At 43.9% G+C, this 13,148-nt stretch overlaps 1 protein-coding gene, 1 non-coding gene and 1 pseudogene across 2 annotated transcripts in view; 2 read left to right on the plus strand and 1 right to left on the minus strand.

The window, feature by feature from the left end:
• The window catches only part of PCK1 (phosphoenolpyruvate carboxykinase 1), a 701,569-nt gene that overhangs the window by 568,259 nt on the left and 120,162 nt on the right, over positions 1–13,148 (minus strand). The window lies entirely within an intron of this gene.
• On the plus strand, positions 238–4,610 carry LOC136406641 (CBY1-interacting BAR domain-containing protein 1 pseudogene; annotated as a pseudogene).
• On the plus strand, positions 8,979–9,085 carry LOC136407295 (U6 spliceosomal RNA). The gene has a single exon (XR_010751850.1). It is a non-coding gene; the product is annotated as a U6 spliceosomal RNA (small nuclear RNA).

Raw genomic sequence — 13,148 nt, forward strand, 5'->3', positions numbered from 1 at the left:
CCACCCCACCTCCACACCCAAAAATTGCCTGCCAAAACCTCCTTCTGTCCATTGCAAACACACATTCCCCTCCCAGAGTAAGGCTTCCTCGGCCAGGGAGTCAGACTAAAAAGCAATCTAGGGTAAGCACAGAGCTGAAACTATACAGACGCGAAAGACTCAAGCAACACAAACGGCCATCAGTAAGGGTTCTGTTAAAACTTGTTAAACATCCATATGATCAAGGGTGATGCAACCATGACGCATGACACTGGGGATTACACAGTAATGTCCCCGGATAGCTGGGAGGTTAGCAAGCAGAACAAGTATGGCGCCATTTTGTAAAACAAGCATTTATAAATATGTAAAATATTGAACTAACAATGGCTTCACTTTGTACCCTTATTACAATAAGTAATTCACATATAAATATATATATATATATTTTTAATCTCACTTCAATGTTATCAATTGTAGTGTTGGGGCCATTATTATCTCTAGAGATCAGAAGCAGACTTCACGATAGCAACTATTTTGCCCAAAGTCACCAAAAATAGATGAGCACTTCTATTTGTGTGTTATCTAAAAAGTAAAAAATAAATTTGGACTTCCTGCCTGACCTGTGGTGGCACAGTGGATAAAGTGTCTACCTAGAAATGCTGAGGTCGCTGGTTCGAAACCCTGGGCTTGCCTGGTCAAGGCACATATGGGAGTTTATGCTTCCAGTTCCTCCCCCTTCTCTCTCTCTCTCTCTCTCTCCCTTTCTCTCTCCTCTCTAAAAAAATGAATAAAAAAAAAATTTAAAAAAAAAAATTTGGACTTCCTAATAGTTTAGGTCTTAAAACTGCCTTATGAAATCGTAGATATTTGGTTGTTGTAAACCTATAAAACTGGCAAATACATATGGTCTGACTTAATACATGTATGTAATTTATAAATAATTTTAATATATGTAAATAATACAATGATAAATTAAAATACCATGTAGTGTTAAATTGTGCACATATATTGGGGCAAGTATTCAAAAATATTGTCCCCCTGTAGAGCACCATGAAAGCAAGTTCAGATTCAGTGCGCTGGGTCTCTGGGAGGGTGGGCTTGGGTGGAGAGGGGGCTGCTAGGTCCTCTAACCAGCTCTACTTCCAAGCCATAAATATCTAAAATTTAGGTAAGGAGTTGGAATGGCCTGAAGGGTCAACAGGGGCATGTGTGAGACTTTAGCTTTGTCCATCGGTTTTCCGCGGATACGTTAAAGTGACAACCGTCCTCATCACAGCAGTAACAGCCCTTCTGAGGGCCAGCCTTAGCGCAGGAACCGCGCTGAGCATGTGTGTTCTTTGTATCCACACCCTCTCCCCCGTGACCCAGGAGGGGGGCTCTCTTGTTACATCTCCTGTCCTATAAACGAGGACCAGAGCCCTGGCCGTCCCTGGCCGGTTGGCTCAGCGGTAGAGCGTCGGCCTGGCATGCAGAAGTCCCGGGTTCGATTCCCGGCCAGGGCACACAGGAGAAGCACCCATCTGCTTCTCCACCCCCCCTCCTTCCTCTCTGTCTCTCTCTTCCCCTCCCGCAGCCAAGGCTCCATTGGAGCAAAGATGGCCCGGGCGCTGGGGATGGCTCCTTGGCCTCTGCCCCAGGCGCTAGAGTGGCTCTGGTTGCGGCAGAGCGACGCCCCGGAGGGGCAGAGCATCGCCCCCTGGTGGGCAGAGCGTCGCCCCTGGTGGGCGTGCCGGGTGGATCCCGGTCAGGCACATGCGGGAGTCTGACTGTCTCTCCCCGTTTCCAGCTTCAGAAAAATACAAAAAAAAAAAAAAAAAAAAAAAAAAAATGAGGACCAGAGGGCACCAGGGGATACGGTGGGGGGAGTCCTGCACGCACTGCCAGAGCACACCTCCCTCTGCCTGACTTCCTTCCTCACGGCCCTGCGAGGGAGGCTGGCCCACCGGCCGCTCTCCCGTCCACGCTGAGCCACCGCGTGGTGTGGCCTGCTCGCTCTGCCTCCCCAAATACTGGCAATAAATAAACAGACCCTGAGTCTGTCAACCAGCCAAGCCCCAAACGCAATCCTTGTTGAGCTCACATGAACCCAGGTTCCAAAAAACTTGTGTAAAAAATCCTACCTTTCCAGCAGAGGTCACTTGCGGCAATCCACTCACAGATGTAGGAAGGAACGTCCATCACAGAGTCCCTGGTAGCAAGAAACAGAAGAAAACCACCAAAATACCGTTGAATAAATTAAACTGCAATTCAAACATGCAAGTTTTTTAAAGAACGAGCTAGAACTTACTGTTGTTATTTGACTCCTTAGGCACGATGCACCGATGACCCCTGAACCACGCGGGTCTGCATCGTGCAAGCCCACTTACACACGAAACCTTGCTACCCTCTGGTTCCGCATCCCCAGATTCTGTCAACCAAGAAGGATCACAGAACACTATTTTTGCATTCCAAACTGCAAATTCGCAACTGAAAGTGCTATTTTCCATTGGCAGTTGCTTGAGTCTATGTATTGGAAGGACTGACTGTAAAGTCAAAAGTTAGATGTAGATTTTTGACCATGCAGCCATCTGCGCCCCTAATCCCAGTATTGTTCAATGTCAACTGCACCTCAGTGTCCTTAGTTGTGTGTAAAGGACTTAGAGTTCAGAGTGAGGCATATCATAAGGTGCTTTGGAGACTTTAGATGGTACTATTATAAAGCTCCATTGTGCTTTTATACCGTATCATCCCATGGACTGCTGTCCTAATTGTTTGTTTTGGGAGTTTAATAACAGCTTCAGTGGGAAAGCCACTGTGCACCCTGTGCTGATGCCTTATACACGGGCAGCGGGATGGTATGTGACAGGAAGGCCCGGGAATGCAGGGTGGCTCTGATCTGGTCCCCACACTTCCTGGCTGTGTCCCTGTGCAGGTCAGTCTCCTCTGGGAGCTGCAGTTTCCTCGTCTATAAAATGCTGATAATCCTGGTGACAGTAACTCCCCACAACATCAGCCACACCAAGGTCTCTCAGCACAGTGCCTAGAGCACTGATGGTCTAAAAATGTGAGGTGTCATCACTATATCTTTCATTCTCCACAATCCTGCCATGGCAATTATCCCCTCTTATTGGCCTTTTTCCTCATCTGCATGACCTTGGAATAATTACTAAACTCCCCTGGGCCTCAGTTTGCCTATCTGTAAAATGGGAATAGGATGGTCATCTATCCCTAGATGATTGGGGAAGACTAAGTGATATAATGAATGTAAAATGTTGAACACAATGCACGGAATATAACGCAATAAATGAACAGCATTATTACTATCCCTAATCTTCACGAACACCATGTGGTAGTGATCTATTATAATGCGTTCATTATAGAACCGGAGAAAGCTGAGATCAATATGTGCCTTAGAATTAGATCACACAGGTAACAAGCAGGGAATCTTGTTTACCCCTAACTGACTCCTGTGTGTTTGTCATGTTTTCCAATTTACTGTGTGGTTCCAAGATGTCTTGTGAACTCTGGTGTTGGTACCTGGTGGGTATGAATTAGCTCAATCTGTCAGAGCTCCGGAAGGAGGCAAAGCCTTTTAAAAGGCTGACAAGCAGGAGTTTGAATCCTGGCTGTGCCAGGCTGAAAACTCCCACTGGAATGTAAGTTCCATGCAGCTTTGGACCTTGTCCGTCTGCTTCTTGGTTCTCTCCTCAGGAGTTACTTTGTCTGCCCAAGAATCACCATTTGGATTCTAAATCAGTCCATGTAAAAAGAACTGGGGGCGGACTCTCAGGCTCCAGCAGTGGCCGCTGATGCCCCAGTGCAGGCCGTGCAGGGTCTCAGTGACGCGCGAAGCAAGGTGTGGAGACGCAGCTTGGAAACCCGGACACTCACAGCGGACCCCTGCAATATGCCAGCACAAATGCAGAGGAAATCACAAATGAAGAGCGGCGCCAGATATTCGCTGCTGATGCGCGGAAAACTGCCAGACCGCGAGACAAAGCAGTCCCCCGGCGAGGAAAATAAACATGTACGCCTCGACAGAGACCCCATATTTAAAGCAGGGCCTGGAAACTTGGCTGATGAGTTTGTCAAACTTCAGGATTCTTGAAAAGCAGAGGTTGGAAGACTTGAAGCCAAAGTAGTCGAACCACAGAAAGCTCATGGAACCTTTGTAACAATGAAACGAGATGACCTCAAAGCTACATTAGCAGCCCCCTGACCTTCTCATTATTTCACAGGTGGAAGCGGAACTACAGAGATGCTACCCAAACAATCATCATCTGCAGGAAACTGTCGACAACTTTGAAAAGCAGAACATAAAGGATAGAAAGACTATTTTTTCAGAATTTATCCCCACTATTGAAATGTTATTTCACAGGAAAACTCTAGAGGTCTATCTATACTGCTGCCTACCAAAATGCACAAAAGACTGATGAAGATGATTTAGCGGTTTTCCCAAATCCTCTGTACCCGCCAGACTATTCATCTCATTTAGATACTGTAAGAGCAAATTCAAAGTCACCTCTTCAGCTTTCACTGTCAGGTCTCTGTGTATCTGGGACAGGACAGGTCCCCACTGCTGACTAAGAAAGGATCAATAAGCAGAAGATGATGATGAAGATGAACACTTTGATGTAACAGAAGAAAATTAATTTTCTTAAATAAACTTCATATTTCCACTTTTATTTTAAATGACTTGGAATTCAGAATTACTAAATTGTAGAACTTTATTCTGACTTGATACATTAAACCTCAAAATAAAATTCTATTGGAAATAGAAAATAATTAGAGGAAATTTATGCTGACAAAAATTAAGGCTTTAAAAAACATTACATATCAGCCCTGGCTGGATAGCTTGGATGGTTAGAGCATCGTCCCAAAGCACAGAGGTTGCTGGTTTGATTCCCCGTCAGGGCACATATAGGAACCACTCAATGTCCCTGTCTTTCTCCCTCTCTCTCTCCCTTCCTCTCTCACTAAAATCAAAAAATAAAAAAGTTACACATCAGTCATTTCAACATCCTGTCAAGCAGTATGTGATCTTTTTTATAGGTTCCATTTAAAAAAAAAAGATTATATATTTTAAAAGCATGTCATTTAATGTACTGTATGTCCTAGTTGAGGTTGCAATAATAAATAGATGACAAAAAAAGAAAATATTTAACAATTCCTGTGCTTCTTTTAGGTTAAGACACCATCCTTTCATTACCAGAAAAGGGTCCTTAGTCATTCTAACTAAATACAAATTCTATTCTGTAAAACCTTAATCAAAGTGTCTTTTTCTCCTTTTTTCTTTTCACTTTTAGCTACAATCTGAAGTTTCATCACTTAATAAATAAATTTACTTTTCAACAAGAGTATAACCACTTTTGCCTAACTGGTGGTGGTGCAGTGGGTAGAACCTGGGATGCTGAGGTCCCAGATTCAAAACCCAAGGTTGCTGGCTTGAGCACGGGCTCATCTGGCTTGAGCACAGGGTCGCCGGCTTGAGCCCTAAAGTCGCTGGCTTGAAGCCCACGGTCGCTGGTTTGAGCAAGCGGTCACTGGCTTGGCTTGAGACACACACCCTCAAGGCACATATAAGAAGCCATCAATGAACAACTAAAGTGATGCAACTACAAGATGATGCTTCTCATCTCTCGCCCTTACTCTCTTTTACTCTCTCTCTCTGTCTCACTAAAAAGAGAGAGAGAGAGGGAGAGTATAACCAGTTTTGATGGGAACCTAGGATATCAGTGTTCCACAACTATACATAAAGCATGTATGTTAGTTTTAAAAAGAAAGCCATGCCTGACCTGTGGTGGCACAGTGGATAAAGCGTCAACCTGGAAATGCTGAGGTCGCCGGTTCGAAACCCTGGGCTTGCCTGGTCAAGGCACATATGGGAGTTGATGCTTCCAGCTCCTCCCTCCCTTCTCTCTCTCTGTCTCTCCTCTCTGTCTCTCCCTCTCCTCTCTAAAATGAATAAATTAAAAAAATGAAGAAAGAAAGAACAGCTGATTTTTCTCTTTAAAAAAAAAAAAAAAAAAAAAAGAAAGCCATGTTCAGCCTGATTCTAATTTTAAACAAAACTGTTATCATCTAATAGTTGTCATGATGCTATAACTTTTGGAAAGCTGTCATTTGCTGAGATGTTGCCTAAGAAAATATCATGGAAAACTATAAATCATTTACAATTCTATGAAAATTTTACTAAGTTACCATCTAATAAAAAGAAGCATGTAGTCACACTTATTCCTGAAAAGGTATAACAATTTAATCCGAGTCTTTCAGTATGTCTGTTTTTATTTCTTTGGATGGAGAATTGTACTTTGTTATTTCATGTATTTCATTCAGGCATACGAAAATTATGAAATTGAGCCCTGGCTGGGTAGTTCAGTTGGTTAGAGCATCATCTCAATACAATGAGGTTACCGGTTCAATCCCCGGTCAGGGCGCACACAAGAATCAACCAGTGAATGCATAAATAAGTGGAACAACATATCAATGTTTCTCTCTCCTGCTTTCTCCCTTCCTCTCTCTATCTCTGAAATTAATAAACAAAAAAATATGAAATTTACAAAATCATTTGGGAAAACTATAAAAAGCAGTTACTTATAACAGAAAAATACTTTCTGGAAAACCATTAAAATAATAATAACAAAATAAAATAAAATAAAATAAAATAAAAGTACTGGGTGTGGTCAGAAGTACTCTTGAAAATGCCATCAATCATGCACAAAACACTGTAAACAGAGTTTGTGTGTGTAAGCCTTCCGGGATGAGGAGGGCGCAGGGCGGCAATGAAAGGAGTCCCCTCCATTCCGGAGAAGGTGTGGGCAGGCGGGGAAGGCAGGGTGTTCACACACACACTTGCAAACTATGCGGCCAGGCATTCCTTCCTTCCTCTCCAGAGCACGTGGTTCAGGGGCCGGAGCGGAGCACCCGCTGGCCGGGGCTCTCCTATGGCACTGAGCACTGGTGCAAATATGAAGAGCAGGGAGCACGGGCAGCGACTTGCCGGCAGAGATCACCTTCTCTGTGCTTATTTCTAAAATCAGCTGAGCCCTATGAAATTCTGCATGCAGCACTTGCCTGCTTACAAGCCTACACTGTCTCTAGCCATCCAGTGCCAGAGGGTCCGGTCCTGGATCTGGTCTGATCCTGGGCTTGGGCTCCCACGGGCCCCTCACTGGGTGGAACATAATGGCTCTGAGCCGAGCAACCTGAGGAGCAGCAGAGGGGACTGGCAGATGGGGCCATGGCACACGTGGGCCAGGCAGGCCTACTATCACTTGTGTGTGACAGGGGGTTCTGGTGCTCTGCAGCAACCAGCATGCCCCACCGCCCCCAGCAGTCCAGCCGATGAGCCATGCAGGGAGCTGGCCAGGCAAGGTCCACCTTGCTCGAGTTGTTGCTCATTTCTCCTGACTTAAGAAATCGCTAGTTTATCCTTGACAGCACTGCAGTTCTTGGTTATTTAGCCCTGCCTTAGATTTGGGCAGCCAATAAATGATCATTTTTGCTTAAGTCACACTGAGCTGGGTTGTAGTCACCTGTCCCGGCTATCTTTCACCAGAAGGGTGCTGATGTGTCGACAGTGTGTAGAATATTGTTACATAAAGCTGTGATGTGGACACAGGCCTCCTGTCCATGCTCGAGGCTGCAGGACACGATGAGCTATCTAGGAGCTTCCTAGGTACCCAGGGAAGCAGACTGGGTCGTGAGCAGGTACCGTGTTCCTGTCAGCAAAACCCACCGTTCTAGGCTGATCCAACCACCCAGCATTGCACAATATTTTCTTTCATGAACACACCCTTCACAACAGTGTTATCCCTCAGTCATCTAGCTTGCCTCTTCCTCGTGTCTCAAAGTGACTTTTTGGTCAGGCTGCTAGGGGCACAGAGGTGAGATGTGAGGAGATTTGTTTGTTTTGATTAAAATGAAATTTTCAGCCCTGGCCAGTTAGCTCAGTCAGTTAGAGCATCATCCCGAAACTCCAGGGTTGTGGGTTCAATCACTCATCATGGCACAACTAAATGGAACAACAAATGAATGCTTCCTTCTCTTTCTCCCTTCCTCTCTCTGTCTCTCTTAAATCAATTGTTAAAAAAATAAAAGGGTGAATTGTTTAAAAACACAAATAAAAATAAAATAAAATTTTCATTTATATAGTAAGAAGGGTTAAAGACCTGTATCTTTAGGCAATAACTTTTTTTCTAAAGCACACTAATATGTCCACAAAAATCTCAGGGATCCCCAATCACCTGAATCACTCCTTTTTCCCCCATAAATTCACAGCACTTGGAAAACTGAAACTTTGAGAGAAATCTACTTCTTTGGATAAGTCATTCAGATATGAATGGTAACACCAGGGAAAAGAAAACAAACCTCATTCCAGACTTCATTTTGGAGGGCGACAGTGTTTGGGACAGAATGCTCTCTTCCCTTGAGGAAACCACATACATAGAAAAGGGTTTTGTTGTTGCTATTGTTGTTGTTTTTACAAAGAAACACTGCTCTGCCTGACTAGGCGGTAGCACAGTGGATAGAGCGTGGGACTGGGATGCGGAAGACCCAGATTTGAGACCCCAAGGTCACCAGCTTGAGCGTGGGCTCATCTGGTTTGAGAAAAGCTCACCAGCTTGGACCCAGGGTTGCTGGCTTGAGCAAGGGGTTACTTGGTCTGCTGAACGCCCGCAGTCAAGGCACATATGAGAAAGCAATCAATCAATGAACAACTAAGGTGTCCCAGCGAAAAACTAATGATTGATGCTTCTCATCTCTCTCCGTTCCTGTCTGTCTGTCCCTATCTATCCCTCTCTCTGACTCTCTCTCTCTGTGTCCCTGTAGAAAAAAAAAAAGAAAAGAAACCCTGCTCCAAATGTATTTGAATTGATATGATGCTCTATCTCCCTCTTGCATCGAATGCAGTCATAGAATGATGTCATGGGTACTTTATAGAGCAACAACAAGAGGATAAGGAAAATGTAGAGAAGAAGTAAAAAGGGAAGAAAGAGAACTCTAAAAGGCAAGGTGGTGTGCTCGCTTCAGCAGCACATATACTAACACTGCAACAATACCGAGCAGATTAGCTTGGCCCCTGTGCAAGAGTGACATGCAAATTCATGAAGCGTTCCATATTTGAAAAAAAAAGAAGGAAGGAAGGAAAGAAGAGAGGGAGGAAGGGAGGGAAGAAAGAAAGGAAAAAGAAAAGAAAAACATGGTAAAGTGGAGAAAACTGGCAAACATGTCCTCAGTCAGGTGACCGAGGTCAACATCAACATTGATAAATCATGTTGATAGTATGTACCCTTGATATGATATAATAAGAAGGCATGTCACAAATGTCATCCAAATATATGACCCCAGTCTATTTGTGAGAATAACATCAGATAAATTCCAAGTGAGGGACATTCTACAAAATACATGATCAGTCCTCCTCCAAACTGTCAAGGTCATCTAAACCAAAGGAAGTCTGAGAAATTCACAGCCAAACAAAGCCCAGGAAGACATGAGTTCCAAATGTAATGTGGTGACTTAGGTAGGATCCTGGACCAGAAAAAGGACATTGGCAAAACTAAGCAAATCTATATAAAGTGTAAGCTTCAGTCAATAATAATGAATCAATAGTGGTTTATTAATCATAAATATTTGATACTAATATGTTAACAGGAGAAACTAGGTGTAAATATATGGAAACTCTGTGCTGTATTTGCAATTTTTCTGTAACTTTAAAACTATTCTAAAATTAAAAGTTTATTTTAAAAAGAAACAAATGTTGTAACCTCATCTAATATGTTTTTCATTTGTCTGAAGGAAAAACTGTGTTTTAGCAATTGATTTAGAAACACAAATGCTCTATTTTAAACTTAAGACTTAATTTATATCATCATTTTTAAATTTCCAAAATCAAGTACATTTTTGTTTTCCATTAATAATTTTTATCCTTCAACCAGAATTTTTATTCAAACCACTGATGATGCCAATTCTATAACCTTTAACTTCCTTTTTATAAAGTTGTATCTATTGTTTTCATTATTACTCTATTGTCTTTTTAGTCCTCAAGTACCTGGTAATGAACTCTTTAAATTAAATTCTGTTTAAAAAACGTGTGGTTTCTACTTTCCTAACTGAACTCTTGATTTATATACTTGCTTACACAAGTCATCCAGTCTACAAATATTTGAGTGCCTTCTATGTGGCAAACGCTATTCTAGATGAAGTAATACATTGGTGACAAGAAAATCTCTGCCCTGGCCAAATAGCTCAGTTGGTAAGAGCATTGTCCAGAAGCACAGAGGTTGCTGGTTTGATCCCTAGTCACGGCACATACAGGAACAAACTGTCTCTCTCTCTCTCCCCTCCCCCACTCTTCTCTTTCACTGAAATCAATAAAATAAAATTTTTTAAAAGAAAAGAAAATTGCCTGATCAGGCAGTAGCACAGTGGATAGAGCATCAGACTGGGACACGAAGACTCAGGTTCAAAACCTGGAGATCGCCAACTTGAGCGCGGGCTCATCTGGTTTGAGCAAGGCTCACAGCTTGAGCCCAGGGTCACTGGCTTGAGCAAGGGGTCACTCGGTCTGCTGTAGCCTCCCCGGGTCAAGGCACATATGAGAAAGCAATCAATGAACTAAGAGCCACAACAAAGAATTGATACTTCTTATCTCTCCCTTCCTGCCTGTCTGTCCCTATATGTCCCTCTCTTTGTCTCTCTCTGTCTCTGTCTCTCTCTCTCTCACATACACACACACAAAGAAAATCTCTGACATCAACCTTCCAGTTTACTTAGAGCAGATAGTAAACATTTAACAAGTACTGTATTCCCCCATGTATAAGACGCACCTTTTTTCTAAATATTTGGGGTCTAAAAACTGGGTGCGTCTTATACTGTGGTTGTAGGTTTTTACTTGCATTTCCCACTTTTTCGTGCAGATGAGTTGTATAAATTTTATGATGAATAAAACTTGAGTTCAATAACTTTATGTAATACATTTTTTTTCAAATTTCGAACCCCAAAATTAAGGTGTGTCTCATACACGGGGAAGTACAGTAAAACAATTTCCGGTGCAGCCTGACCAGGCTGTGGCGCAGTGGATAGAGCGTCAGACTGGGATGCCGAGGACCCAGGTTCAAGACCCCGAAGTCACCAGCTTGAGTGCGGGCTCATCTGGTTTGAGCAAAAGCCCACCAGCTTGGAACCAAGGTCACTGGCTCAAGCAAGGGGTTACTCAGTCTGCTGAAGGCCCGCAGTCAAGGCACATATGAGAAAGCAATCAATGAACAACTAAGGTGTCCCAGCAAAAAACTAATGATTGATGCTTCTCATCTCTCTCCCTTCCTGTCTGTCCCTGTCTATCCCTCTCTCTGACCCTCTCTGTCTCTGTAAAATCAAACAAACAAACAAAAAAACTCCACAATTTTTGATGCAGATAAGGGTTGTGAAGATGGACTAGGTGGTGGTGTCGAGAGTTTAAAGGGGTCTCAGCATGTTTGGAGCTGATGGTGCTGCTCTAATGGGGCTGTTCAGAGACGTGAATGATAAACTACCCACCTACAGACCCAGGGCAGGAGGAGTGCTGGTGCCAAGACGCTGAGATGGGAAAGAGCCTGGCCTGGGTGAGGGGCAGAGTAGGCTTGGTGCCTGGAGAGGGTGAACAATCAATAACCTGGAAGGATGTGTGCTCAGAGGTCCCACGAGCTGAATGCGGAAGTGTTTGGGAGGCAAGGTAAGATGCTCTGAGTTTGTTCTATGTGAAACGGGAAGCCCTAGGGGTTTTAAAGTAAGGAATGTGATGGAATCTGATGGAACAGACTGCGGAAAAATTGGACTGAATGAGGGAAAGGGCCAAGGGCCCAAGACTGGTTAGGGCCAGCTAACAGAGCCATCCGAGAAGAGACCGGTGGAGCCTAACTAGAGGTTTAGCGGGAGGGTGCAGGGAAGTGGTGGATTTGGAAGTCATGCTGATAAGACTACTGAATAAATGTACAGGGTACGGAAAGCAAAAGAAATGAGAAGACTTCTCAATTTTTGGCGTGAACTGACGGACGGTGGCACCACTGGTAGCACTGGTCACGAGGCAGCAAAGTAGGAGATGCAATGGCAAGGAAAAATCACTGCTCTGATCAGGTCATGTTAGATTTGACACGCCTTCAGATGGCCAGGGAAAGATGTCACATGGGCAGCTGGGGATATGAGTTCAGAGTTCATGGAATAGATCCAGGCTGAAGATCTGCTGGAAAGCCATCAGAGCAAGGTGACTAGGCAGTGGCTATAGCAACAGAAGAGGGCTCAGGTCAGAGCCCAGGGGTTGAGAAAGTGCCAGCCAAGGAGACTAAGAAGGAACACAAGGTGTGTGTCCTGCCTCCTCACCATGCTGACTGGACTTAGGGTGGACTCTTGTCCATGCTGGCCCAATCAGATTCTCTCTCCTGGGAATTGGGGGGAAGCATGGGCTTTCTGTGACCCCCAAGAGGCTGTGGGATCTGCCTACAGTGGCCTGAGTCCCACAATGAACAGAGAAAAGGAACTCAGCCCACAGATAGCCAGAGGTCATGGAGAGGGAGGGGCTTCCATGTTGATTCTTGGTGGATTCCTGATTTCCTGTCACACCCTCAGAGTCGGGCCTCACTGCCTGCCTTTGATTACGCCCCCACCCCACCTCCACCAAGATCCGTAATTCTTTAAAAAGATGATTTTTGTTCTTAAGCTAGTTTGACAGGGTATCTGTTGTTTGCAACCAAATTATCCCTAACTAAGTCCATGTTCATTGTTTAACGTTTGGGAAGGGCTGGAAAACATAATGATAACTTTTATTTTCTGTAAATATAAGCAGTTGCATGGACATTTATCAGCTGTGTCATTTTGAGGACCAACAGCTGTGTTCCTTTTGCCTGTTCAATATCCATTTTGCTTGGAGTTTCCACAGTAATAGGATGTGGGCTTGAAGTTGGTGGTGGGCATTTCACCCCCCGAAGGGGAAAATTCACCTTAGAGTGAAGTCAAGAGAGGAAAGCAAAATTGAGAGACAGAGAATTGATTGCTGATGGCATCTTTGAGCTCCTGGATCCATCTGTGCCTGAAGCCCTTAGCTTTTTCAATAATACAAGCCAATAAATTCCCTTTTATCTGACGCAGTTTGCACAGGGTTTTCTGTTCACCTGCAACTAAATAAGTTTCAGAAAGCTTCTTGGGCCAGGAACTTG

This window comes from Saccopteryx leptura, chromosome 5 (genome assembly GCF_036850995.1).
Source record: "Saccopteryx leptura isolate mSacLep1 chromosome 5, mSacLep1_pri_phased_curated, whole genome shotgun sequence".
NCBI lineage: Eukaryota > Metazoa > Chordata > Mammalia > Chiroptera > Emballonuridae > Saccopteryx > Saccopteryx leptura.